Source organism: Ammospiza nelsoni, chromosome Z, assembly GCF_027579445.1.
Source record: "Ammospiza nelsoni isolate bAmmNel1 chromosome Z, bAmmNel1.pri, whole genome shotgun sequence".
NCBI lineage: Eukaryota > Metazoa > Chordata > Aves > Passeriformes > Passerellidae > Ammospiza > Ammospiza nelsoni.
In genome coordinates this window covers 9,108,109-9,133,779 of record NC_080669.1, presented here as the reverse complement: position 1 = coordinate 9,133,779, position 25,671 = coordinate 9,108,109, and the positions used below count along the sequence as shown (strand labels likewise).

General features: G+C 48.8%; 1 pseudogene; it reads right to left on the bottom strand.

The window, feature by feature from the left end:
* Positions 1-25,671, bottom strand: part of LOC132087020 (serine/threonine-protein kinase PAK 1-like) — a 353,184-nt pseudogene that overhangs the window by 224,471 nt on the left and 103,042 nt on the right.

Genomic DNA, 25,671 nt, shown 5'->3' with positions numbered 1-25,671 from the left:
TGTTTGTTGTTTTCTTTCCTTTTTTTTCCTGTGGACAGCATCCATTTGTAACAACAGCCAAGCCAGCATCCATCCTGGCACCACTCATCAACTCAGTCCAGAAGAAGTAAGAGACAAGAACATATCATGTCAAGATGTTACCTCCATAGCCAATTTTGAGTAGAATTGTAGAGTCAGATTCTAGAGTAGGATTGTTGTAGAGTTTTGTAGGATATGGTTCTAGACTAGGATTATTAAATAAAGTAATTAAAGTTTCTGAAATATCAACTCATTTGGAAGATGGTTTGAAAGATCCCTTTCTGACTCCCTCCGAAAACTAACATTTCCTCCTCAGTTAGCAGTTGTTTTTCTATTGGTGCTAAGACACACTTATGGTTTCTTTTGAACGGTTCAAAAGTGGGGAAGGTTCTTCTTCATTCATCCTACCCAGAGCACACTGCCTTTGGAATACCACCCACTAGCTGGTTTTGGCACAGCTGCGGTATTTCTAGTTGAGGCAGAAAAGGCAGTGGCATTTGCAGGAAAAGCCAAAAGAGGAGTGGGGCAGCCCTGACATCCTGTGTGGATTCAAGCCTGCAGCTGTGACTCAAGAGCATTTGGGTTCCTGCCACTTGGATTTGGATCCCTAAATGCAATCTCTTTGGCTGCAGGAGAGACAGGAACCCAACATAACAGGTCATAGGCCAATTTCCAGCTGTCACTGCCTGCAGGAAAAGGCCATGTCCTGCAGGACTCCAGCACTCAGCATCCTCAGCCAGACACAGCAAGTGCTGGCAACTCAGAAACTTGCACCTCTGCCTTGCACTAAAGACAGCACCAACCACAGCGGGCACTTACAGGTACAGAGTATTGTGGTGTGACCCCTCCATGCAGCTGGTGGACTCACCATCCCTGCAAGCCTTTGAAAAAACACTGAATGTGGTACTGGGTGCCGTACTTTAGTTGAGGAGTTAAGGCATGGGTTGGACTCGATCATCTTAAAAGCATCTGTCTTCCAAGCCACTGATTCTGTGATTCTGTCACTGAGGGAGCTTTTCCTGCAGCCCTGGAAAGGGCTGTGGGGGCCCTTGGCTGAGGATGGGGTGATCAGGGCTCATGGAAAAGAAGCAAAGGGCTCAAGGCGAAGGCCAAGAGGGCAGAGCTGCCCCACCGCGGCCCAGAGAGAGAGCCTCATGTCCTCCTCCTCAACCTGCGACCTCGGCGCTGCCCTTTGCGGCGCCGGCGGCTCCTCTCGCTGCGGGGCTCTAGGCCGTGCTGGGGGGCCGGGCCCATCGTCTTCGGGAAGCGCTGGAGCCTCGGAGGAAAGCGGCTGCTGCTGTGGCCGGCAGGGGAGAGCTGCGGCTGCGGCCCCGGGCACGGCGAGCTGCCGCTATGGCCGGCGAGCTGCCGCGGCTCCTGCCTCTGCTCCGGCCTCTGCTCCTGCCCTGTGCGCACAGACACGGCCGAGGGCTGCACGGCAGCTCCGTGCCGCTCCGCAGCGGGCCCGGCCGGGCTGCTGCTCTCTGCGGCCTCTGCCCGCCGCTGCCGGCCCCGCCGCACTCCCGCCTGCCTCTGCCGCGGCCCACACGGGAGCCGGCTCGGAAAAGCCCTGCCCGCAAAGCGCCCGCCACCGCCTCGGCCTCAGGGCACAGGCTGTCGGCGTCCTCGCAGCTGCGAGCCGGCCTGGGCCGCCCGCCGGCCTCGGCCACAGTTCCCGCCCGTGTCGCCATGGCCGCGGCTGCTCGGCACAGCGGGCTGAGCGCAGCCAGCGCCAGCAGCAGCTCCTCACGGGCCTAGGCTCCTGGCGCTCCGATCCGGCCCAACCCTGAATTCCAGCCCTGAGGGGCTTGGCATCCCAATGCATCCCCTGGGGACAGCAGAGTCGGCCGCTGAGCTCAGCCCATGGTGACACCACCAAGTGACCCATGGAAAATTCACCAAATCCTCATCAGAGACAAGAAAAAACTCCCATGGTGCCTGACAGCCTGAAGCAACTGCCAATTACAGGTAATTCCATCCATGTGGTAGAAAAGCCTTTTGCATTAAAGCAGAAAAGAGTTATCTAAAAGGAGGCCAAGAACCAACAACTAATTTATTTGGACTCATGCTTCTTCTGTTAGAAAAACCAAGAAAACGCAAGCCTTGCTCTTCTGACACAGCTCTCTGTTCATGATGTGGCACAGCGAGTGCTGATGTGCAGGAGCTGATGCAAGGAACAGGGACGAAGATGCAGCAGGCACAGTGCCAACCTGACAGAGGAATGATCTCTGGCACTGGAACTGAAGGAGAAGAGTTTGCAGGCAGGAGAGAAAATGCCTCTCTGTTTCACCTCTTCTTTCACTGTTGCTAAGAATGCAGCCTGGAGCAAGCTGGGAACACCAGAGCATGGAGCCCTTTCCAGGCAGGGCTGCATCTGCTGAAGGAACAGAGGGAGCCCAGCAGAGATAAACACAAAGCAGCAGGGAACTGAGGAGCCCCTGTGGTGGCAGTGAGCAGCCTCGGGCTCTGCTCACTGCTGGTGGCATTTTCTATTGAACCATCTCCATGGACTTCTACTGGGCTCTGTATTTTTAATTGTTATACCACTTGGGATTTTTGTTGTGGGTTTTGTTTTTTTCTTGTTGTTGTTGTTGTTTCCTGCACCTTTACTTCTCCAAATTTTCCTACCCTGTCAACAGCAGCCCCTGTTCAGAACTGGCTCTAAAATATCAGCAAAGCAGCTGGCAACAGCAATGGGTAAAATCCTGTGGCTCAGGAATACTTATGCCAGAGCCCTGCCTGTGCCTTATGCTTTGTCAAGATCTCCTTTTCTGGGCAAAAACTGGTGAGCAGTGGAGGTTTTTTGCCTAAGAGCTCCTGAAAAGCAAATGTTTTGCTGGGATTTCCATGATTGTACCCGTTAACTTCATTGCAGCAAAAGAGAAAGTAATGCCAGGGCAGCAGAGCAGCTGGGAGCTGGTCACTCCCTGCAAAGGGCTGGTGTAGGATGTGGGAACATCACGTTCCAGAACGGGCCAGAAGGGTAATTGTGCTTAAGGCGCTGCAGGTGAGGTTTGGGCTCACTCGGAGGGCAGCCAGGGCTGGTGAGCACTGGAAGATCCAGCTGCAGTCCCCATCCATGTCCCTTTCAGTGCTGGCTTTAGGGTGTCAGCAGCCTGGATCCAGAGCGCCCTGGGGGGCTCCTGTGGCTGCCTTTGCACCCAGGCTGAGGATGCCCAGGAGCTCCTGAGGCCGGCAGTGGGGACCAGGGCTGGGGCTTGTGGCCTGGCAGGTGTGGCTCTGGGGGCTGTGACATACCAAGGCGTGGGTCACTGTCACTGCCCTCCGGAGCCCTGGCTAGCTCTGTGATGTTCCAGGGACAGTGGCAGGAATAAGGAGCTGGTTAGGTTGGGATTTTGCCTGAGCCAGAACCTCTAGGTCAGCTGCCCAACAGTAGAGACCACAGGAGGACCGAGTGAAGGAGGCAGAAACAACTCTTCTATGGTGTAAAGTGCAGCTAATTTATCAAGAGAGGCGGGGGAAAGGTTGGCAGGAAAACTCCCCCAAGGAGGAACAGAGGTTCAAAGAACCCCAAGTACCCTTCTGCTCGGGCATTTAAAATCTTTCAAAACTGGGGTGGACACCATATAGTAACCAATAAGCGACTCTCGGGGTGTGGATTTGAGAGCTACAACAAATCAGAACAAGGGGAGGAGGAAGAGTTGGGATAGGGATTGGATCTTGGGGTGAGGGACAGGGAACTTTCTGGAACAAAGGGTAGGCTTTGGGCTGATGGATGGGCCCAAGGGGCCGGGTTGTCTTGACAGACAGGGAAAAATCCGGTGAGGAGGGAGGGGATTCCTTGAGGGACACTTGGGTACGAGGGCATAACACAGGGGAGAAACTAACTGCAAGAAGTCGGGGAACACTTGAACATACCGCAAGCTAACAGAACATTTGACTCGGAAACTAACGCACTGCAACACAGAAATTCAGGGTTTCAGCAGCCGAGAGGTGGTACTGTTAGAACCCACAGGAGCTGGTGAAAGCCATCTCTGTCCTTCAGGTTCCTGCTGTGTGGGAAGTTGCTGCGAGTTGTGGTGGCTGCACTCCCCCTTTGCTGGCAGGATGATCTGTACCAGGGGAGAGCAGAAAGCTGCCGTGGTGAGCAGAACATGCTCAGAACATTCCAGTTCAGAGAATGGCACTGCTCCTGAAGGGCAAAAAGCTGGAAAGCATAGAATTCTGTGCAGAACCGTTGCACAAATTTTCTCCTCTAGAACGTGCCCATTTTTGTATACTGTAGATGAATACCCTGGGTTTTATAGAATGCATGGTTTTTTTTCTTAAGGCTTTTGGGAGATCTTTCAAGTTTATTTCTATTTGCATTTTACATCCAACAGGTATACAGATTTTTTTTTTTTTTTGGACTGTTCTTTTGTAAATACTTAGGGAAAAAATAACTAAGCATTTTTTAATCTTTTGGGATATTGTGATTAATATCCTTAGAAAGAAAACTTTGTTAAACGTGTGAAAACAGAGAGAGGGAAAATAGCATAAAAGTCTTTTAGAACAGGGCGTGTAATAAGGACTGCAGAACTGAGAAATTCCTCCAAGGGCAGAATTAGCAAGATATATCACCAAGAATACCTGCCAAGATACTTCCTTAAATCAAGGGAAAAGTGACCTGCAGCCATACGAAGTACAGGCAAAGCAAATGAAAACCTTTGGAAAAGAGGGAATTTTGCCAGTGAGATCAGTCTGTCTGGATAAATGAGGGATGCCCATCCACCTTGCAGTGCATTCCTCAATATTTGCAGTGTCTTTTCTCCCAATTTCTGTGAAGTGAATAAGCTGCAGTTGTTTAACCATTAATTTAAGCTCATTGGGGAATTACCAAGCACCATGTATGTTCTTTTGTAGCTCAGCAGGACTTGAGTTTCCTAAGTCTTCTACAAAGCAGAAGGGAACCACACAGCTCCTTGTGCTAATGTTAATGAAGGGTTTCATGAAAGCAGGTGAATGAGAGCATTGCATTATAGAACTTCCATATTCAAGAAAACAGGAGTCCACTTAGAATAAAACCTGTAAGGCTAGCATAACATCAGAACAGGATGCAATGAAATTACTACACAGGAAATGATGCGTCAGAAATGAAATTATGCATTTCTGATACATCTGCATTCATTTGCAAGTTAAAACAGAAAAAGAAGGGCAGAGATAATAAAGAACGAAGATTTTAAAATTGCACTATGCAGAGGAGACACACGAACCACCAGTGTGAACACAGCTGGGAGATTCATCTTGGAGATGGATTAGAGTGGAACTCATTCACTGAAGATGTCTGGTGCACAGGAGTGCAAAGACTGAGGAAAAAAGGAGAAAAGTTTAATTTCTGAAATCTGTTTGGATTCCTGGAAGCATTGTCTAGAGATGTAAAAATGTAAAGCCTCAAGAATCTGAACCTAAAACTTCCCCAAATGGATTGATCATGTATAATGGGCACTAAAAGACTTATTAATCTGGGAAAAAGTGAATACTCAAAATATAGACTTGAAGTCTGATTTTACCTTTGATTTCTGGGACCAGATAAAATGGAAAATTCACAATCTAGTCTCTCTCAAAAAGGAAGAGTCTTTGGTCAAACTTACGCCTGTCTCCAGAGCTTTAATGGAGAGCTTTGATCAGAATGATTGTAACAGAGACTTTCTCAAACATCAGAACAGAACACCTGGCTCTGAGTCTTTAATTCTGAGTGGTGCTGGACCTTCATCCTTCTCTGGGGGATCGCGGATTTTATTCAGGGTGTCCTGGCATGTCCAGGGTTTCTCCAGGCAGTGTGGACAGCACCCCAAAGCCCGGAAAAGGGGAATCAGATCAGCTTCCAGCTTTGGTCATGTTCTCTGCTTTTTCCAGGATTCCCTGAGTCACTGACGCTGCAACCAGGAATCATTGCCCCAACTCCTCCAGGAAATCATCCAACCCCAGAATTCCCAGAGAGTGTTTGGGATTTTTCTTGCATTCCAAGAGACTGAGTGGTCATGGGACATGTTGTAGGGAGGCTGGGAATCAAATTGGTCCAGGAGATTAATGTTTGGAGAGGCTTTGCAAAAGAGGAGCTGCTGTTTCTGTGCTCTGCTGCTCTTCTGAAAAAGATGCGGCCGGATCTTATTCTGAAGTTGTGCAGGTGGGGTCAGCCAAGGGGGGGCCTGGACCCGCTCTGCCTGGTTGAGGGGCTGCAGGGTCGCTCCTGTCACTGTTTGCCCTTCCCAGGAAGTCACCCCCTCGGATCGGGCTCAGGCTGGCAGTTGGCTTTGGAGCTCTGAGGACTCTTTTCATATAGATTCCTCTGCCAAAACTTTCCGGGATTTTCACCACTTTTGGCTCCCCAGCCTCCGGTTACAGCGGGTGGTGGGGCTTTGGATTTGGCTCTGCCTGCAGGGGAGCAGGCAGGGGAGAGGACAGAGGTGGCGGGGGGCAGCCAGGGCTTGAGCAGGGCAGGGATGGCTCTGTCCAGAGAGGTGGATGGGGTGGAGGTGGGAGAGCTCAGGAAAGTTGCTGTGGAGGCAGAGACAGTTCATTCAGAAGCCTTGAAGCCTGTCTCATTGGCTGCTGGGGTCATGGGGAAAAGCATGCTGAGATTGCTCTTGGACCTGAGAGTTTTCCAGCTGTATCCCTGCAAGCAGGAATATGGTGTGGTACCTGTAACAGTTCATTTGAAAGTGTCGCAAATACAAATTCAGGGTCTGCAGCTGGAGAGCAGCCCAATTTGTATGAATCTAAAAAGATCCAATTTAGTGAATCCAGATGTGAGTTAGCAGGCTCTGGCTTTCTTCCTGTCACCAAGAACTTGGAGCTCTCCTCCCCAGCCCTTCCTAGCAGGGTTCCCAGGAAAGTTGCTGCGGCAACACTACTGCCAAGTGACGCCGCCCGGGGGCTATTTACAGACTTCAAACAAGACAGGGCTGCTATGGAAAGTGCCTAGAGCTGTTTATTTTTCAGCATCAGTGTAATTACATGATTATGATAATGGGAAGATGCTAGCAGCTCACAATCCAGGCAGCAGGCCAAAAATCAGAAGGTTACAACTTACTATATAATCTTCTTAACAAATCACACTAAGCAAAACATATTGACACTAGTTCTATCCAATCACCATAAGCACACGTAGCTTTGGTTAAAACAATGCTTGCTTATTTCAAATACAGTACCTGTTTGTAAGCCTTAAAACACAATGCACAGAGCTCCACTATTAAACGTCAACCTTCCTAATATCTTGCTAGATAAACTTTGTGCAGCTTAGAGAGCTATTCAGACAAGCATTAATACACAGGCTTATTGTTCTATTTGCCCTTGCTTTTTCTACAGTTTAAATAATTTTTTCTGCTGACCTATCTCATGACTGTTGCTTTAGATCTACTCACAATTCTGCTGTGTCTGAGGCCTGCCTTTTGCAGCTTTCCCAAAACCCTCTAATTTTATGGATTCCCTCAATTCCCCCTCTCTCTTCACCCAAAAAGAAACCTTACCAATTGTGTCATTTATTACTTGCGTTTTGTGGCCTTACTATAATATTTTTGTTTCTTATCTGCCTAAAGCATGTTTTTGTTGGCACTAAGCATTAAATTGCTAAATTACAACACAGCAATTAAATGCTGTGAAGGTCCAGTCAGTGGAAAGGCCATAAATTATGCCTGACAATAGTTACAAGTCATTGTTCAAAAATCTCTTGTCGATTCCAGGGTCTTAACTCAAAACCTTCCTCCATTTCTATACCTTCATCCACCATCTCCATGACATTTTGAGCACTGTCTGTGAATCCATTTCCTACCTCTCTCTCTTGTGCGATAAAAACTTCTTGGACAGTTTTGTTCATCTCTCGTTGCACACACTGAAGGATGCAAGGTATTACTATTAATATCACTATCAAAACACCCAATACACTGAGACCGATTTTGCAAAGTTCCCTTAGCCAAGGTGCAAAGCTCCATTCTTAGGACAAATTATCTGACCAGGACCCACCATCTTCTTTAATTTCAGTTTTTGTGTGCTTTTGAGGATGGATTCAGAGTGATCAGACAGGTTCATGCAACACAATCCTTCAAATTCCTCACAACCTTGTCCTTGTGCCAGTTAAAAAAAATCAATTGCTGCTCTATTTGAAAGGGTAGAATGTCTAACACTATTAACATCGGTCAACATGTCACTGATTGCTGTGGATGTGCCATTAGTTTGTTTACTCAGCCAATATCCAAACTTATCTAATTGTTTCAATGCCATTGCTGAAGCCAGCTAGGGTAAAAACAAACCTTGGAACTTGGAGCTTTTTGGCAGGGTTCATGGAACAGCTGATTGCTGTGACAACACTACCTGTTCTTCTGGATCAGATACAGGAGTGATGAAAAGGAAAAAAAACATGGTCTAAATTGACAGTAGACCTTCCATTGCAACTACCTAAGTGGTCTTACATATTATTCAAATATTATTCAAAATTTAGAAAAAATTTGGATTCAAATAAACACTTCCTTGCCTTACCTGTAAGATATGGTCATAACAATGTAAATGCACAATACATAATTCCTTCTCACCACGATATCAAAGAACTTATAGGAAGAATGCAAAAAAAAGCTATTATAACTTTACCTGATCAGCCTCCAAGTGTAACAGAGATGCTAACAGCTTGCAGTAAGCTCATGTCTTCAAAATATCTTGCTAATGTGCAAATCAGTGCTTTTGGAAAGCTGATTGCAGATTCTTAAGAAAAGTTAGGAATCCAATGGGAGATAATTTGGGAAAGGCTTTGGGAGAAAATTTGGGACAAAATATGGAAAAGCTTGAAAAGGCCCTTGAAGCACAAAGAAACATTTTTTAAAAATCTGTTGGTACTGTACAGTTGGACTCTGATAAAAAGGCTTGTGGCTTTGCTTGTGGTAAAGACAGACACATGAAAAGAGATTGTCCTACAACAACCATCAAACCTAAACCACATTTTATTTGCCCTCAGTGTAGGAAAGGGAAGCATCTTTCTAAGTACTGTCATTCTCAATTGGACATCGATGGCAAAGCTTTGTTGTTAAACTGGAAAAAGAGCGCGGATTATCACCGCACCTGGACACAAGTAGTGACCTCCTTACAGTCAAGTACCCAGTCAAATGGCATTGGTACCTCAGTCATTTATCCTTCAGGTAACCATCCCTCAAATGGTCCCAGGTCAATACCCTCACGTACAAGGTTTGAATTGGCCCCCTCAAAAATTGATACACCTTTGAAATAGTTTCTGGTATGAAAGTATTTCTAGTGGAATTATCAGGTTTTTTCAGCAAAGACAAGAGCTTTTGATTCTAGGCAGAGCTAGCACCAAAATTTTCAGACTTGCAGTCCTTCCAGCAGCTGTTTCCATAGATTTTAACAATAAACCAATATATTTAAATCTTGCATGTAACGTTCCTATAGCGACTCCACCAAAAACACCTATAGGTATTGCATTTCTTCTACCCATGAGTACAGCCAAGCAAAACAACTTTCCAGAGAATTCAATGCTGTCTGTGCCATTTGGAAGCTAACGTCCTGAGGTCTTTTGGATGCAATTCTTGTACCGCAAGCAAGCAAAATTGACTTGCTGCCGGACTCACTGTAGTAAAACAATTTACATTACAGGCATGCCGGATACTGGTGCAGATGTCACTGTAATCTCTCACATGTTTTGTCCCAGAGATTGGGATTTAGTAGCTTGTGCAGGTTCCCTAACAGGGACTGGAGATGCTACCGTGTGTTTGCAAAGTGCATCCATGATTAACATTACAGGTCCTGAAGGAAAGACAGCAATAGTGCGTCCTTTCCTTGTTCAGAAGCTTCTCACTGTCTGGGGGAGAGACGTCCTGTCCCAATGTGGAACAGAACTGGAGGTGGGCCTGCGATGTAAACCACGTCAAAACCTGCCACTTGAAAGCTGAACTGGAAAACTGATCCTCCTATATGGATTGATCAATGGCCTTTAACAGAGAAAATAATAAATAGCCTTAAATGATTGGTAAAGGAGCAATTACAAGAAAGTCACATCACACCCACAAAGAGTCCCTGAAATTCACCAGTATTCGTCATCCACAGGAAGACATTGGACTCCTGGAGGTTGTTTCATGACATGAAGATCAATGTAGTGACTGAAGACATGAGACGTCTTCAACCTGGACTTCCTTCTTTATCAATGATCCCAAAACACTGGCCTCTCATTGTCATTCATTTAAAGGATTGTTTTTTCCACATCCCACTTCATCCCAATGATGCTCCAAGATTTGCCTTTTCAGTTCTAGTCATCAATCAAAGAGAACCCATGCAGAGATAGCACTGGAAAACATTGCCTCTATAAATGAAGAATTCGCCTATAATTTGACAATATTTTTTCACACAAGTTTTGTCTCCAGTTCAACAGAAGTATCCAAGATCCGTGATTTCACACTACAGGGATGATTTGCTCATCGCAGCTCCAACAAAGCCAGAGATGGAGCAAGCTCGTCCTAGTGTTGTTACTGAAATCCAAAATGCTGGACTTAAAATTTCCATAGCCAAAATTCAAGAAGTTCCACCTTGGAAGTATCTGGGATGGAAGATGACTGAAAAAAACAATTACACTGCAGAAGATACAGCTCCGGACCAGTGTCAACACCCTGCAAGACTTACAACAGCTTCTAGAAGAAATCAATTGGGTCAGACCTGTTTTGGGAATCAGCAACGATGAATTGGGTCCATGTTTTAATTTGTTGAGAGGAAGCTGCGCCATCGACTCTCCTGAACTCGAATACCTGAAGCTCGTGCAGCGCATGACAAGGTCATGGAGGCTCTCCAAAGACAACAAGCTCATTGCTGTATTCCAGAAAAGCCATTCTTTTCTGCAATTTTAGGAGGAAAGATGCAACTTTGTTCTGTCATTTTTCAATCAGACCCTTCTGAGAGAGATCCTTTGTTGATAATAGAATGGGGTTTTCTTCCCTCAAGGTTTCCAAAGACTATTTTCACAGTCTTAGAGAGGATAACACAAATTCTGATTAAGGCCAGAACAAGGTTATTAAGTTTAGCAGGTGAAGAATTTGCAGTTCTCTATTTACCACTGAAAAGAATTATCTTGATTGGGCAATGCAAAATTCTGCAAATTCTGATGATTTACAACAAGAATTATTTAATTTTGCAGATATTGCTTCTCTTCATTACCCGGCTCACAAATTATTGCAGCAAAATTGAGTTTTAGAGAGAAACCTTTTTTTAAGTAAAGAACCTTTAAACATAATAACTCTCTTCACTAAAGAGATCTGGCAGAGGTCACAAATCAGTCATTACTTGGTTGAACCAAACCAAGTTCCCAACTAAAACTTGGGAATCAGATATTCAAATAGAAGAGGGATCTGGTCAGATTGTTGAGCTTGCTGCTGTGGTTCAGGCTTCTCAGTTCTTCCCACAACCTTTTAATTTATTCACACATTTTGCATTTGTTGCTAATGTGGTTAAAAGAATAGAAGGATCAGTTCTAAAGAATCCTAGTAACGACACTTGATATCATTGGCTTTCATGGCTTTTTACAACTTTACAATAACCAGCTAATCCACAGTTTGCTTCTCACATCAGGGCTCATTCTTCGCTTCCTAGATTTTTAGTGGAAGGAAACGCAAGAGCGGACAAACTGACAGTGCTTATTTCCAACACTTTGCCAAACATTTTGGAACAAGCAAAACTCAGTCATGCCTTTGTTCACCAAAACGCAAAAGCACTTGTGCCAATGTTTTGCTACGATGTCAGTTTTGATTGCTTCTTCTAGTGCAGAGTTTTAGTCAATTTGTAGTGTAGATTTGTCTGTGGAACAACCAAAACCAAATGTCTGGGTAACCTTAGCCAAGGCAGCAGGCTCGGATACCATGTGTTTGTCTAATTTGGAACAGAAAAGCCTTTCTCAACCTGACTAGTCAGTGTGCCAGTAAAGAAATTTGCCCTTGGTCAAAAAGCAATTCAATAGTAAGCCTGGTGAAATTGACAATGGCAGGAGCTCTGTATAGGATTGTAACATTTGGGAAAAAGAACTTCCCAAAGCAGAACCTGCACCCCAAGAATTAGAAATCCTTGGTCCTTTAACAATGGATTTTTGCCTTACATTTACAGCTAATGATTAGTGAGAAAGTGATCCTCCAAAGCACAATGTTACTCTCCATTGTTTTGCATACAGAAACTCAAGGTTTTGGTGTAATTATTAAGAATGTTGAGAGTTGCTTTCTAAAGCTGACCAATATCCACAACAGTTACTAAAAGGATGTTGGTTCACCTGTGTAGATAGGCCCTGGCAGGGCATCCCATGAAGGTGGCCCATGTAGCAATGGGATGCTCACTGTAATTGCGCCTACTGCCAAAGCGGTCATTAAGAAGAAACAAAGGGGAACAAGATCTGCTCGTCATTATTGTGAAAACTGTAGAAGTGATTTCACGCACTGGAAGGCTGCAAAAAGGGTTTCCGCAGGTTTGTTTTTACCCCGGCTGCCTTCAGCAATGGCATTGAAACAATTAGATCGGGTTGCATATTGGCTGAGTAAACAAACTAATGGCACATCCACTGCAATCAGTGACATGTTGACCGATGTTAATAGTGTTAGACATGCTGCTCTTCCAAATAGAGCAGCAATTGATTTTCTTTTACTGGCACAAGGACATGGTTGTGAGGAATTTGAAGGATTGTGTTGTATGAACCTGTCTGATCACTCTGAATCCATCCAGAAAAGCATAGAAAAGCTGAAAGATTTGACAGCTCCAATTAAAGAAGATGGTGGCTCTTGGTTAGATGATTTGTTCCAAGGATGGAGGTTTGCACCTTGGCTAAGGGGACCTTGTAGAATAGGTCTCCATATGTTGGGTGTTTTGGCAGTGATACTGGTAGTAATACCTTGCATACGTCGGTGTGTGTGACAAATGATGGACAAAACAATCTAAGAAGTTTTTATCACACAAGAGAGAGAGGCAGGAAATGGATTCACACAGAATTCCCAAAATCTCACACAGATGGTGGATGAAGGTATGGACATGGAGGAAGGTTTTGAATTAAGACCTTAGAACAGGCGAGACTTTTTTGGAACAATCACTTGTAATTGCTATCAGACATGACTTTTTTCCTTTGAACTGACTGGACTTTCACAGCATTAAAATTGCTGTGTTGGAATATAGCAAGGCTGAATGCGAGCAAGAAGGATGCTTTATGCAAGTAACAAGCAGGTATACTACAGTGAAGCTATGAAATGCAAGGTAGTTAATAAACGACACGGTTACAAAGGCTTCTATTTAGCCAAACCGTGAGGGGGAATTGTGGGAATCCTTCAAATCAGAGGGTTCTGGGACAGCTGCAAAAGGCAGACCTCAGAGAAAGCAGAACTTTGGTTAGAGCTAAGCGGTAGATTTGTCAGCAGAAAATTTATATAAGAAGTAGAAAAATAAGGACAAATAGAACAATGGTTTGTGTCTATTACTGTAGAATGCAGGACATTCATATGTCTGAGATGTAACACAAAACAGAACTCCCTTTGGTCATCAGCAAACAGCTTCGTTTATTGCCTTCAGCACCCACAGTCCATTTAGCCCAGTCAAAACTCCCAGGCCGAGACATCTCATTGGTCTATCTCTGTGCCCCCAGACTCTGAACCAATGCAATGTCTGTATCTTAGGAGAGCTCCCATTGCCTGGGAACTTCTGTCAGTCAGTCCAGAGGCTGCTCCGTGGAGCTGAATTGGGCTCCTCATTCTAATTTGATTGATACTGACCCACCAGTGTATTAACGCTTGGCTGGAATGACTCCCTAAGCTACAGAAAAGTATCTCTAGCAAGATATTAGGAACTTCTAAGCTTAATAATTGTTATATTTGCCCAATTATCCCATCAAAAAAACAAAAAAACCAAACAATATTTAGGTAGCAGTAATTTTAATTGAATAGTTTAGAAAATATATAAATAAGGGATTATTTGGTTCAAATAATAGCACATAAGCAAAAGATACCGCGAGGTACGGAGGGCAGAGTTCTTGACCCTTGCCACTTCACGTACAAGCTTGCCAAGTGAAAATCACCCCTTGTATGCCATATGTCAATACCATCTCCTCCTATTTTCGGTTCGTCACTTTTCTGTCTCCGCCTTCCTCACCACCTTTACCACGCATGCGCCACCACTCGGTTTGGTGGTCGCACAAGTCTTTGGGGGTCGTCACTGATGAAGGCCCTGTAGTCTTCTTTGTTGTCCTTTAATTCACCTTTGGGTTACACATGCGCATCAAGCCAGCACGTAGCCAGTACAGCCAATGTAAGCCAAGACTAACGTATCACTCCATCTACATATCAAGGCAATAAATCCCTTATAATTAGGATTTGTTGGGACCGAACCAGGTTCTTGCTCATTTTTAGCAACTGTATCTTCAGCTTCTTTCCTGTGGTCCTTGAGAACAGCTGCTGGGAAGGGGGGTGGAGCCCCTCCTCTCCCTCTCTTCTTTGGCATTACAACTTTTTAACTATTTATTATTCTCAAATATTAATTACTGTATCAGTATCAATTACTCTTTCAAATTTTATCAGCATGAATGATACCTATTTATCACAATAATGGAGCTCTGTGCATTGTGTTTTAAGGCTCAAAAGCAGGTACAGTGTTTGAAATAAGCAAGCAGTGTTTTAACAAAAGCTACGTGTGCTTATAGTGGTTGCACAGAACTACTGTCAATATGCTCTTGCTTTGTGTGAGTGGTCAAAAAACTTTTCAAGTAAGTTGATTGCCTGCTGCCAGGGATGTGAGCTGCTGGCATCTTCCCACTGTAACAACCATGTAACGAGACTGATGCTGGAAAACAAACAGCTCCAGGCGCCTTCCTCAGCAGTCCCGTCCCTTTCGTGATTCGTACAGAGACCCGCGGCCAGCAATACTCAGCTGAGGACCAGAAGAGACCAGAATAGCCCGGGCAGTCCAGCTTTAGTGCAAGGCATCCGGCAGCCTTGAGGGTACAAAGCGAGCACAGGTCGCAGCTCCTCGTGTCCGGAGTGAGCCCGGAGCAGCTCTCACAGGCCGCAGCCCCTCCCAGGCCCAGCTCCGGGCGCAGCCGGGGCCGCTCCGACTGTGCGGGGCCGCTGCCGGGGCGCTGTCGCGGCTCCTCCCGCGGGGCGGAGCTGACGCGGCCCCGGCGGCCCCGGCCCGGCCCCGCTGCGCTCCGAGCGCGGCCCCGGAGCGGCCCGGCCGAGGCGGCGAGGGACGGGCGGCGAGGGGCCGGGGGCATGGGGCGCTCCGGGAACGGGCGGACATCCCGGCAGAGGGGAGAGAGACCTGGCAGAGGGAGGAGTGAGCGGGAGAGGGGAGAGATGCTGGGAGGAGGGAGAAAATCCCAGGAGAGGGGGGCGAGCCCGGGAGTAGGGGAGATAACGGGACAGGGGGGATGAGGTCCCTGGGAAAGGGTGGGTAGCCTTCCAAGACAGTAGAGAGCCCTGGGAGAGGGGGGAGGTCTTTTGGATGCAATTTTTGGACCGCAAGCAAGCAAAATTGACTTGCTGCCTGACTCACTGTAGTAAAACAATTTACATTACAGGCATGCTGGATACTGGTGCAGATGTCACTGTAATCTCTCACATGTTTTGTCCCAGAGGTTGAGATTTAGTAGCTCCTGCAGCTTCCCTAACAGGGACTGGAGATGCTACTGTAAAGAGCCCTGGGAGAGGGGGGAGGTCCTGGAAGAGGGAGGAGTAATCGGGAGAACGGGAGATCCAGGGAGACGAATAAAAGCACTGGCTACAGCCCGGGAAGGGAGGGAGCTTGGGACAAGGGGTAGCTTAGGACTGGGGAAAACCCGAGAGAGGAGGGAGAACCCAGGAGACAGGGGACAACCTGTGAAGAGGGGGAGATCCGGAGTAGAGTGGACAAGGCCTGGGAAAGGGGGGAAAGACGTGAGAGAAGAGAGCCCAGTGGTGGGAGTCCAGGAGCGGAGGCTCCTGCAGGCGGACTGGGAACCCGGAGAGCCCGGAATCACGGAGTCCTGCAGCCGGGCCGAGAACGGGCGCGGGTCAGTGCGGTTCGGGAGAGCGCGGCTGCGGGGCTGGCTCCGGAGCCGGAGGCGCGTGGAAAGTGCTGTTTGGCAGCCCCGGCGGCGCTGAGAGCACAGCCCTGCCCGGGGAGGCAGCGCCACGGGCGCCGCTCGGCTTCCCAGCCAGGCCACGGCACCGCTCGGCTTCGCCGCCGGATCCGCGGCAGCTCGGAGCATCGCTCCCTGCCCGGGCCCGAGGCTCACCTTCGCCAGGTGCACCAGAGCATCGCCTCTGCCTGGACAACCCACAGCGAGCAGTGCCCGGCAGGGACTGCAGATCCCCTTTGGTGGCAGAGAAAAAAGAGCAAGGAATCTTCCATGGGAGAACATAGGCAATAGGATGAGGTGTCAGTGTCCAGTGTGTTCAGATGCACTCACAAGGATACTATTGCTCTTGGCTCAGAACATGGAAAAGAAGTGGGCAGACACAAATCAGAAGCTGGTTGCAATATCCAGGGATCAGTTATCAGAAGAAAATGCTACGCAGCTGCGGGAATGCTTAATGGATGACTAATTACCCTTTGCCAAGTAATCTGGACTTTTTAGGGGCAGCATACTTATCTCTCAAAAATTACTCTAGAGATATTCTTAAGAAAGTTTTGAAGAAAGGCTCATACACCCACAATTCAATGCAGTTGCTGTGGGTTTGATAAATGAAATCTGCTTTAATGTCTTGATTTTCCTAAAGATTTGTGGGGGTTGTTTTTAACACAGGCATGCATGCTAAATTTGAGAATCTAAGATAAGGTCTTTTTTCAGGGGATATGGAAGAGACAGATCTTCAGCCAGCAATATGTCAGTGAGAGACAGCTGAGCGATGATTACTGAGAAGAAGAACAGCCCTGCAATAGAGGTGTGAGCTGCATTGAACAGCGCTTGCTGTGGGCCAGAGAGCACAAAGCAGGCTGGCCTGGTGGGCCTGAATATTCCTGCCAAACACTCTGCATCTCACCCCTTTGCTCGGGCTCAGTGCAGAACTGCAGGATTGCGGGCGCTTCCTCCCAGAGCTGCGTGAGGCACTGGCTCCTGCAGATGTGCCCTGCCAAGCTGTCCCGGCCTCACGCTGGCCTCGCTTCCCCTGGCACAAGAGCCATGCCTGAAGGAGGCTGCCCTGTGCTCCAGCCTGCCGAGCAGCCCGGCTCCCTGCCCCGGTGCCCAGAGTGCTGCACACACTGCTGACCTTTGCCAGGAGTTGCAGGGCAGCCGGCAGAAGAGGAGGAATCCTCAGGCAGCCCAGCAACCCTCGGCTGACCTTGGCCTTTCTCTGCTCCTGGGCACACTCCAGACAGCCAATGCCTCCAGGCTGGGCTGTGCCCAGCACGGCTGCGCTTCCCCTCGGCAGCAGCCAGCTGCCACCTGGGCTCTGAGAGCGGAGGATTCGCCCACTGCCGGGAACAGGCACCCAGGGCCCGGCTGCTGCCTCTTGCAGCTCCAAGGGCCTCCTTCCAGCCTGCCTCTGCCGGGGCTCAGCCTGCTCCGGCCTCTGCCGGGGCTCTGCCGGGGCTCCACCCCAGCCAAGGCTGGGCTCGCTCTCACCTCACAGGCGCTGACAGCTCTGCACCACAGGAGACCTTCCCGAGCACCCTCTCTGACCTTTCTGCTTTCTCACTTGAGCAAGGCTCTCCTGCAGCCAAAGAGATTATTATTGCATTTCGGGATACAAATCCAAGTGGCAGGAGCCCCAATGTTCTCCAGTCACAGCTGAAGGCCTGCATCTGCACAGGGTGTTGGGCTGCCTCATTCTTCTTTTGGTTTTGCCTTCAAAAGCAAATTGCCCTTTCTGCCTCAAATAGAAATACCAAAGCTGGCCAAAAACAGACTAGTAGGCCAGATTCCAAAGGCAGTGTGGTCTGGAGAGTATGAATGAGAACATCCTTCCTCCCACTTTCACACCATGTCAAAGACGCCATGTCACTTTCCACCTTTAAGAAACAACAGACAATTCAGAAGAAATTCTTGAGCGTATTCGCAGAGTGAGAAGGAAGGGAATCTTCAAGGTGACTTGTGGTTTCAGAAACTGTATTCATTTCCAATCCTACTCTGCACTCCTATTAGACAATCCTACTCTAACCTTAACCCTAATCCTAATCTTAATCCTAATGCTAATCCAAATCCTAATCCTAATCCTAATCCTAATCCTAATCCTAATCCTAACCTACAGTCCTGCTCTAAAGTGGTTGACGAAAAAATGGTCCTGATGTGATTGTCACATTCTTGTCTCCCTCCTCTTCTTCACTGAAACAATCAGCGGCACCAGGCTGGACGCAGGCTCAGCAAATGTTACAGATGGATGCTGCCCAAAGGGAAAAAAAACAAATCAACAAAAAATAATGGACCGTGACTTTCCAAGCTCAGTGCTTCATCGGATTCCTCTGGCTTATAGAAGGATGCAGGAAGAGGACCAATGGGACCATCTACACCTCCATCTTTATGTGCCAGACTTTGCCATCACAGGCAAATGGGGCCCAGAATCCCACTCATCCATTTATCCAGGTGTCTTCATCTTGCTAGGATTTTTGCCCTGCCAGTGCTCTAGAAATGGTGCTTTCTGTCCTTGGAGTTTCTTCTTTTCAGGTATCTCTAAAGCCTCACACTGGTCCCTCTCTTTGAAAGACAGGCACTGTGCTGATTCCCACAGGGAGACAGAGCAGTGTCTACCTTTCCATGCCCTGCCCCTCATGTGCTGGATGGCACCTTCCTTCCCAGCAGGGCCAGCCCAGTGGCACTGGGCCCTGCAGTTCCCTCTCTGCCACACAACCTGGCACTAACCCTGGCACAGTTCCCGTCTGCTTGAGCGTGCCAGGCAGCAGATGGGGCTGGTACAAGTCCCTCCCAGCTGTCCCTGTTTGCGTGGCAGAAACCTCTAAGGGTGGGCTGGGGGGCACAAACCAGGGCCCCCGGGAGGCTCACAGTGAGCACCCCAGGACCCCTCCTGCCCACAGCCAAATCTCTGACCCCTAGGCTACGACTGGCTTCCTTGGGTTCCTGCACCACTATTTCATGTCTCTTTATCCTGCATTGCTCTACTTCAATTCTTTTGCCATTAGATAAAACTGAGCACCCCACCAAATGACAAAAGAGGGTGACGGAAACAGCCAGAGGAGCTCTCTGACTCAGGAAATGCAGAGAGAGGTAGAGTTATTCAGTTTTGTAAAAAACAGGCCCCAGGGAGACTTTATTGCCACTTTCCAAGACTTCAGAGTGGCTTTGAAGAAAGTGGGGGACATCTTTTTTTAAGGGGCCAGATACAATAGGATGTGGGTGAATATTTTTAAAAATGAGGATCTAATCAGATTCTTTATGTTTTTGCAACATTTTGCATCTCTGCCTTGCACTAAAGACAGCGCCCCCCACAAAGGGCACTTACTCTCTTGGAAAGATGAGCAGGCTTTGGTGTTACCATGACTGGATGCTTGCGCTGGTCATCTGGCTCATTTTCCTCCTCTCTGTCTTCTTCTGGAATAGGAGAAAGAGCCAGGGGAAAAATGGCTCTTGCTCTTGTCACCTGTGCCAAGACAGAATGATAGGGACAGGCCGTTACCTAGCGCTTAGAACCTCATTTCTCCTCACATCCACAGACACATCTTCAAAGGAGAACTCATGAACTTTGTGTAGCAATGGCATTTGAAGTCACTCCAACCAGACTGAAATGGGCACATTCAACAGAACAGTATAAGGCTATGAATTCGATATTCCTCCTTGTCTGCTATTTGCAGGCAAGGTTGTCTCTGCAAAAGGCAGCTTTTAGATCTTGTAAACTCTGAAATGGAAAAGTAGGAAGAGCCAGCAAGGACTTTGCTACTGCTGCTGAAGACATGGAAAACCAGAAAGGGTTCAGAATCCCTTTCAGTGATTAAAGGAACAGAAAATGTTGTGCAGAAGCCTCCTTGCTTGCTGGAAAAAGAGAAAAGGAACAGGCTTTCTCCCCCTTGGAAACCCATAAAGCACAAGACGGAAATGACAGTGACTCCAGTGTCTGAAGACCTTGGATGTAGTGAGGTGATGTTTCAGAGAGGAAAGGCCCTTGTGCTGAGCACAGTTATGCGGGGATTGATGGAAGCCTCGTGCAGGTCCCTCAAGAGCCTCCCATGGTCCAGGCTAAAGCTCCCTTGGCATGTCCTCCCTGGCCTTGTGCTGCACCCCTTACCCAGCTGCCCTATCCTTCTGTGCACACGCTGCAGCCCCTCCATGACTTTCTGCTCCCCAGGGCCCACAAGTGCACACAGCACTCCAGCTGTGGCCGCAGCGCTGCCCAGCACAGGGCCACGCTCACTGCCCTGCTCCTGCTGCCCCACTGCTGCTGGCACAGCCACCATGCCCTTGGCCTTCTTGGCCCCCTGGCCACACGCTGCCTCATCTTCAGCTGCTCAAGGCCGCCAGCACCCCTGGCTCCTTTTGGTCCACCACCTCCTCAGCCACAAAGATGCCCATTTCACTCCTGATAAAGCAGGCCCCATTGCAAGATGGCCTTCCTCTTCCGAGCAACACAACACAGCACTCAAGCACTTGCAGCTTCACCCTCACTCTGGGCTCCAATGCGCTTGCCCAAGCTGCAGACTTCAGCACAAAACTGATCAGCAGAAACTTGCCCCTACTGCTCTTTGCGCCTTCTGAAAAGCCAAAAGGCAGTTGGGCCAACAGTAACTCTACAAGTTCAAAATGACTCAAGTAAACTGCAGAACACTTCCACAAGTTAAGGCACCTTTCCAAAAGGGAAAACAAACCAACGAAACCTTTTGACTTTGAGCACTACCACTTGCGCCCTTGGCCGTAACTCCGCAGAAGCCCAGAGATGGAGCTTCCCTGAGCCAAGCAGCCAGAAGCTCAGCTGCAGCCCCCAGCTCGGTGCTGCCTCAACGGGACAGGTCAAAGGCCAATTTCCAGCTGTCACTGCCTGCAGGAAAAGGCCACGTCCTGCAGGACTCCAGCACTTAACATCCTTGGCCAGACACAGCAAGTGCTGGCCGCTCAGAAACTTGCATCTCTGCCTTGCACTAAAGACAGCGCCCCCCACAAAGGGCACTTACTCTCTTGGGAAGATGAGCAGGCTTTGGTGTGACCATGACTGGACGCTTGCGCTGGTCATCTGGCTCATTTTCCTCCTCTCTGTCTTCTTCTGGAATAGGAGAAAGAGCCAGGGGAAAAATGGCTCTTGCTCTTGTCACCTGTGCCAAGACAGAATGATAGGGACAGGCCGTTACCTAGCGCTTAGAACCTCATTTCTCCTCACATCCACAGACACATCTTCAAAGGAGAACTCATGAACTTTGTGTAGCAATGGCATTTGAAGTCACTCCAACCAGACTGAAATGGGCACATTCAACAGAACAGTATAAGGCTATGAATTCGATATTCCTCCTTGTCTACTATTTGCAGGCAAGGTTGTCTCTGCAAAAGGCAGCTTTTAGATCTTATAAACTCTGAAATGGAAAAGTAGGAAGAGCCAGCAAGGACTTTGCTACTGCTGCTGAAGACATGGAAAACCAGAAAGGGTTCAGAATCCCTTTCAGTGATTAAAGGAACAGAAAATGTTGTGCAGAAGCCTCCTTGCTTGCTGGAAAAAGAGAAAAGGAACAGGCTTTCTCCCCCTTGGAAACCCATAAAGCACAAGACGGAAGTGACAGTGACTTCAGTGTCTGAAGACCTTGGATGTAGTGAGGTGATGTTTCAGAGAGGAAAGGCCCTTGTGCTGAGCACAGTTATGCGGGGATTGATGGAAGCCTCGTGCAGGTCCCTCAAGAGCCTCCCATGGTCCAGGCTAAAGCTCCCTTGGCATGTCCTCCCTGGCCTTGTGCTGCACCCCTTACCCAGCTGCCCTATCCTTCTGTGCACACGCTGCAGCCCCTCCATGACTTTCTGCTCCCCAGGGCCCACAAGTGCACACAGCACTCCAGCTGTGGCCGCAGCGCTGCCCAGCACAGGGCCACGCTCACTGCCCTGCTCCTGCTGCCCCACTGCTGCTGGCACAGCCACCATGCCCTTGGCCTTCTTGGCCCACTGGCCACACGCTGCCTCATCTTCAGCTGCTCAAGGCCGCCAGCACCCCTGGCTCCTTTTGGTCCACCACCTCCTCAGCCACAAAGATGCCCATTTCACTCCTGATAAAGCAGGCCCCATTGCAAGATGGCCTTCCTCTTCCGAGCAACACAACACAGCACTCAAGCACTTGCAGCTTCACCCTCACTCTGGGCTCCAATGCGCTTGCCCAAGCTGCAGACTTCAGCACAAAACTGATCAGCAGAAACTTGCCCCTACTGCTCTTTGCGCCTTCTGAAAAGCCAAAAGGCAGTTGGGCCAACAGTAACTCTACAAGTTCAAAATGACTCAAGTAAACTGCAGAACACTTCCACAAGTTAAGGCACCTTTCCAAAAGGGAAAACAAACCAACGAAACCTTTTGACTTTGAGCACTACCACTTGCGCCCTTGGCCGTAACTCCGCAGAAGCCCAGAGATGGAGCTTCCCTGAGCCAAGCAGCCAGAAGCTCAGCTGCAGCCCCCAGCTCGGTGCTGCCTCAACGGGACAGGTCAAAGGCCAATTTCCAGCTGTCACTGCCTGCAGGAAAAGGCCACGTCCTGCAGGACTCCAGCACTTAACATCCTTGGCCAGACACAGTAAGTGCTGGCCGCTCAGAAACTTGCATCTCTGCCTTGCACTAAAGACAGCGCCCCCCACAAAGGGCACTTACTCTCTTGGAAAGATGAGCAGGCTTTGGTGTTACCATGACTGGATGCTTGCGCTGGTCATCTGGCTCATTTTCCTCCTCTCTGTCTTCTTCTGGAATAGGAGAAAGAGCCAGGGGAAAAATGGCTCTTGCTCTTGTCACCTGTGCCAAGACAGAATGATAGGGACAGGCCGTTACCTAGCGCTTAGAACCTCATTTCTCCTCACATCCACAGACACATCTTCAAAGGAGAACTCATGAACTTTGTGTAGCAATGGCATTTGAAGTCACTCCAACCAGACTGAAATGGGCACATTCAACAGAAGAGTATAAGGCTATGAATTCGATATTCCTCCTTGTCTGCTCTTTGCAGGCAAGGTTGTCTCTGCAAAAGGCAGCTTTTAGATCTTGTAAACTCTGAAATGGAAAAGTAGGAAGAGCCAGCAAGGACTTTGCTACTGCTGCTGAAGACATGGAAAACCAGAAAGGGTTCAGAATCCCTTTCAGTGATTAAAGGAACAGAAAATGTTGTGCAGAAGCCTCCTTGCTTGCTGGAAAAAGAGAAAAGGAACAGGCTTTCTCCCCCTTGGAAACCCATAAAGCACAAGACGGAAATGACAGTGCCTCCAGTGTCTGAAGACCTTGGATGTAGTGAGGTGATGTTTCAGAGAGGAAAGGCCCTTGTGCTGAGCACAGTTATGCGGGGATTGATGGAAGCCTCGTGCAGGTCCCTCAAGAGCCTCCCATGGTCCAGGCTAAAGCTCCCTTGGCATGTCCTCCCTGGCCTTGTGCTGCACCCCTTACCCAGCTGCCCTATCCTTCTGTGCACACGCTGCAGCCCCTCCATGACTTTCTGCTCCCCAGGGCCCACAAGTGCACACAGCACTCCAGCTGTGGCCGCAGCACTGCCCAGCACAGGGCCACGCTCACTGCCCTGCTCCTGCTGCCCCACTGCTGCTGGCACAGCCACCATGCCCTTGGCCTTCTTGGCCCCCTGGCCACACGCTGCCTCATCTTCAGCTGCTCAAGGCCGCCAGCACCCCTGGCTCCTTTTGGTCCACCACCTCCTCAGCCACAAAGATGCCCATTTCACTCCTGATAAAGCAGGCCCCATTGCAAGATGGCCTTCCTCTTCCGAGCAACACAACACAGCAGTCAAGCACTTGCAGCTTCACCCTCACTCTGGGCTCCAATGCGCTTGCCCAAGCTGCAGACTTCAGCACAAAACTGATCAGCAGAAACTTGCCCCTACTGCTCTTTGCGCCTTCTGAAAAGCCAAAAGGCAGTTGGGCCAACAGTAACTCTACAAGTTCAAAATGACTCAAGTAAACTGCAGAACACTTCCACAAGTTAAGGCACCTTTCCAAAAGGGAAAACAAACCAACGAAACCTTTTGACTTTGAGCACTACCACTTGCGCCCTTGGCCGTAACTCCGCAGAAGCCCAGAGATGGAGCTTCCCTGAGCCAAGCAGCCAGAAGCTCAGCTGCAGCCCCCAGCTCGGTGCTGCCTCAACGGGACAGGTCAAAGGCCAATTTCCAGCTGTCACTGCCTGCAGGAAAAGGCCACGTCCTGCAGGACTCCAGCACTTAACATCCTTGGCCAGACACAGCAAGTGCTGGCCGCTCAGAAACTTGCATCTCTGCCTTGCACTAAAGACAGCGCCCCCCACAAAGGGCACTTACTCTCTTGGGAAGATGAGCAGGCTTTGGTGTGACCATGACTGGACGCTTGCGCTGGTCATCTGGCTCATTTTCCTCCTCTCTGTCTTCTTCTGGAATAGGAGAAAGAGCCAGGGGAAAAATGGCTCTTGCTCTTGTCACCTGTGCCAAGACAGAATGATAGGGACAGGCCGTTACCTAGCGCTTAGAACCTCATTTCTCCTCACATCCACAGACACATCTTCAAAGGAGAACTCATGAACTTTGTGTAGCAATGGCATTTGAAGTCACTCCAACCAGACTGAAATGGGCACATTCAACAGAACAGTATAAGGCTATGAATTCGATATTCCTCCTTGTCTGCTATTTGCAGGCAAGGTTGTCTCTGCAAAAGGCAGCTTTTAGATCTTATAAACTCTGAAATGGAAAAGTAGGAAGAGCCAGCAAGGACTTTGCTACTGCTGCTGAAGACATGGAAAACCAGAAAGGGTTCAGAATCCCTTTCAGTGATTAAAGGAACAGAAAATGTTGTGCAGAAGCCTCCTTGCTTGCTGGAAAAAGAGAAAAGGAACAGGCTTTCTCCCCCTTGGAAACCCATAAAGCACAAGACGGAAGTGACAGTGACTTCAGTGTCTGAAGACCTTGGATGTAGTGAGGTGATGTTTCAGAGAGGAAAGGCCCTTGTGCTGAGCACAGTTATGCGGGGATTGATGGAAGCCTCGTGCAGGTCCCTCAAGAGCCTCCCATGGTCCAGGCTAAAGCTCCCTTGGCATGTCCTCCCTGGCCTTGTGCTGCACCCCTTACCCAGCTGCCCTATCCTTCTGTGCACACGCTGCAGCCCCTCCATGACTTTCTGCTCCCCAGGGCCCACAAGTGCACACAGCACTCCAGCTGTGGCCGCAGCGCTGCCCAGCACAGGGCCACGCTCACTGCCCTGCTCCTGCTGCCCCACTGCTGCTGGCACAGCCACCATGCCCTTGGCCTTCTTGGCCCCCTGGCCACACGCTGCCTCATCTTCAGCTGCTCAAGGCCGCCAGCACCCCTGGCTCCTTTTGGTCCACCACCTCCTCAGCCACAAAGGTGCCCATTTCACTCCTGATAAAGCAGGCCCCATTGCAAGATGGCCTTCCTCTTCCGAGCAACACAACACAGCAGTCAAGCACTTGCAGCTTCACCCTCACTCTGGGCTCCAATGCGCTTGCCCAAGCTGCAGACTTCAGCACAAAACTGATCAGCAGAAACTTGCCCCTACTGCTCTTTGCGCCTTCTGAAAAGCCAAAAGGCAGTTGGGCCAACAGTAACTCTACAAGTTCAA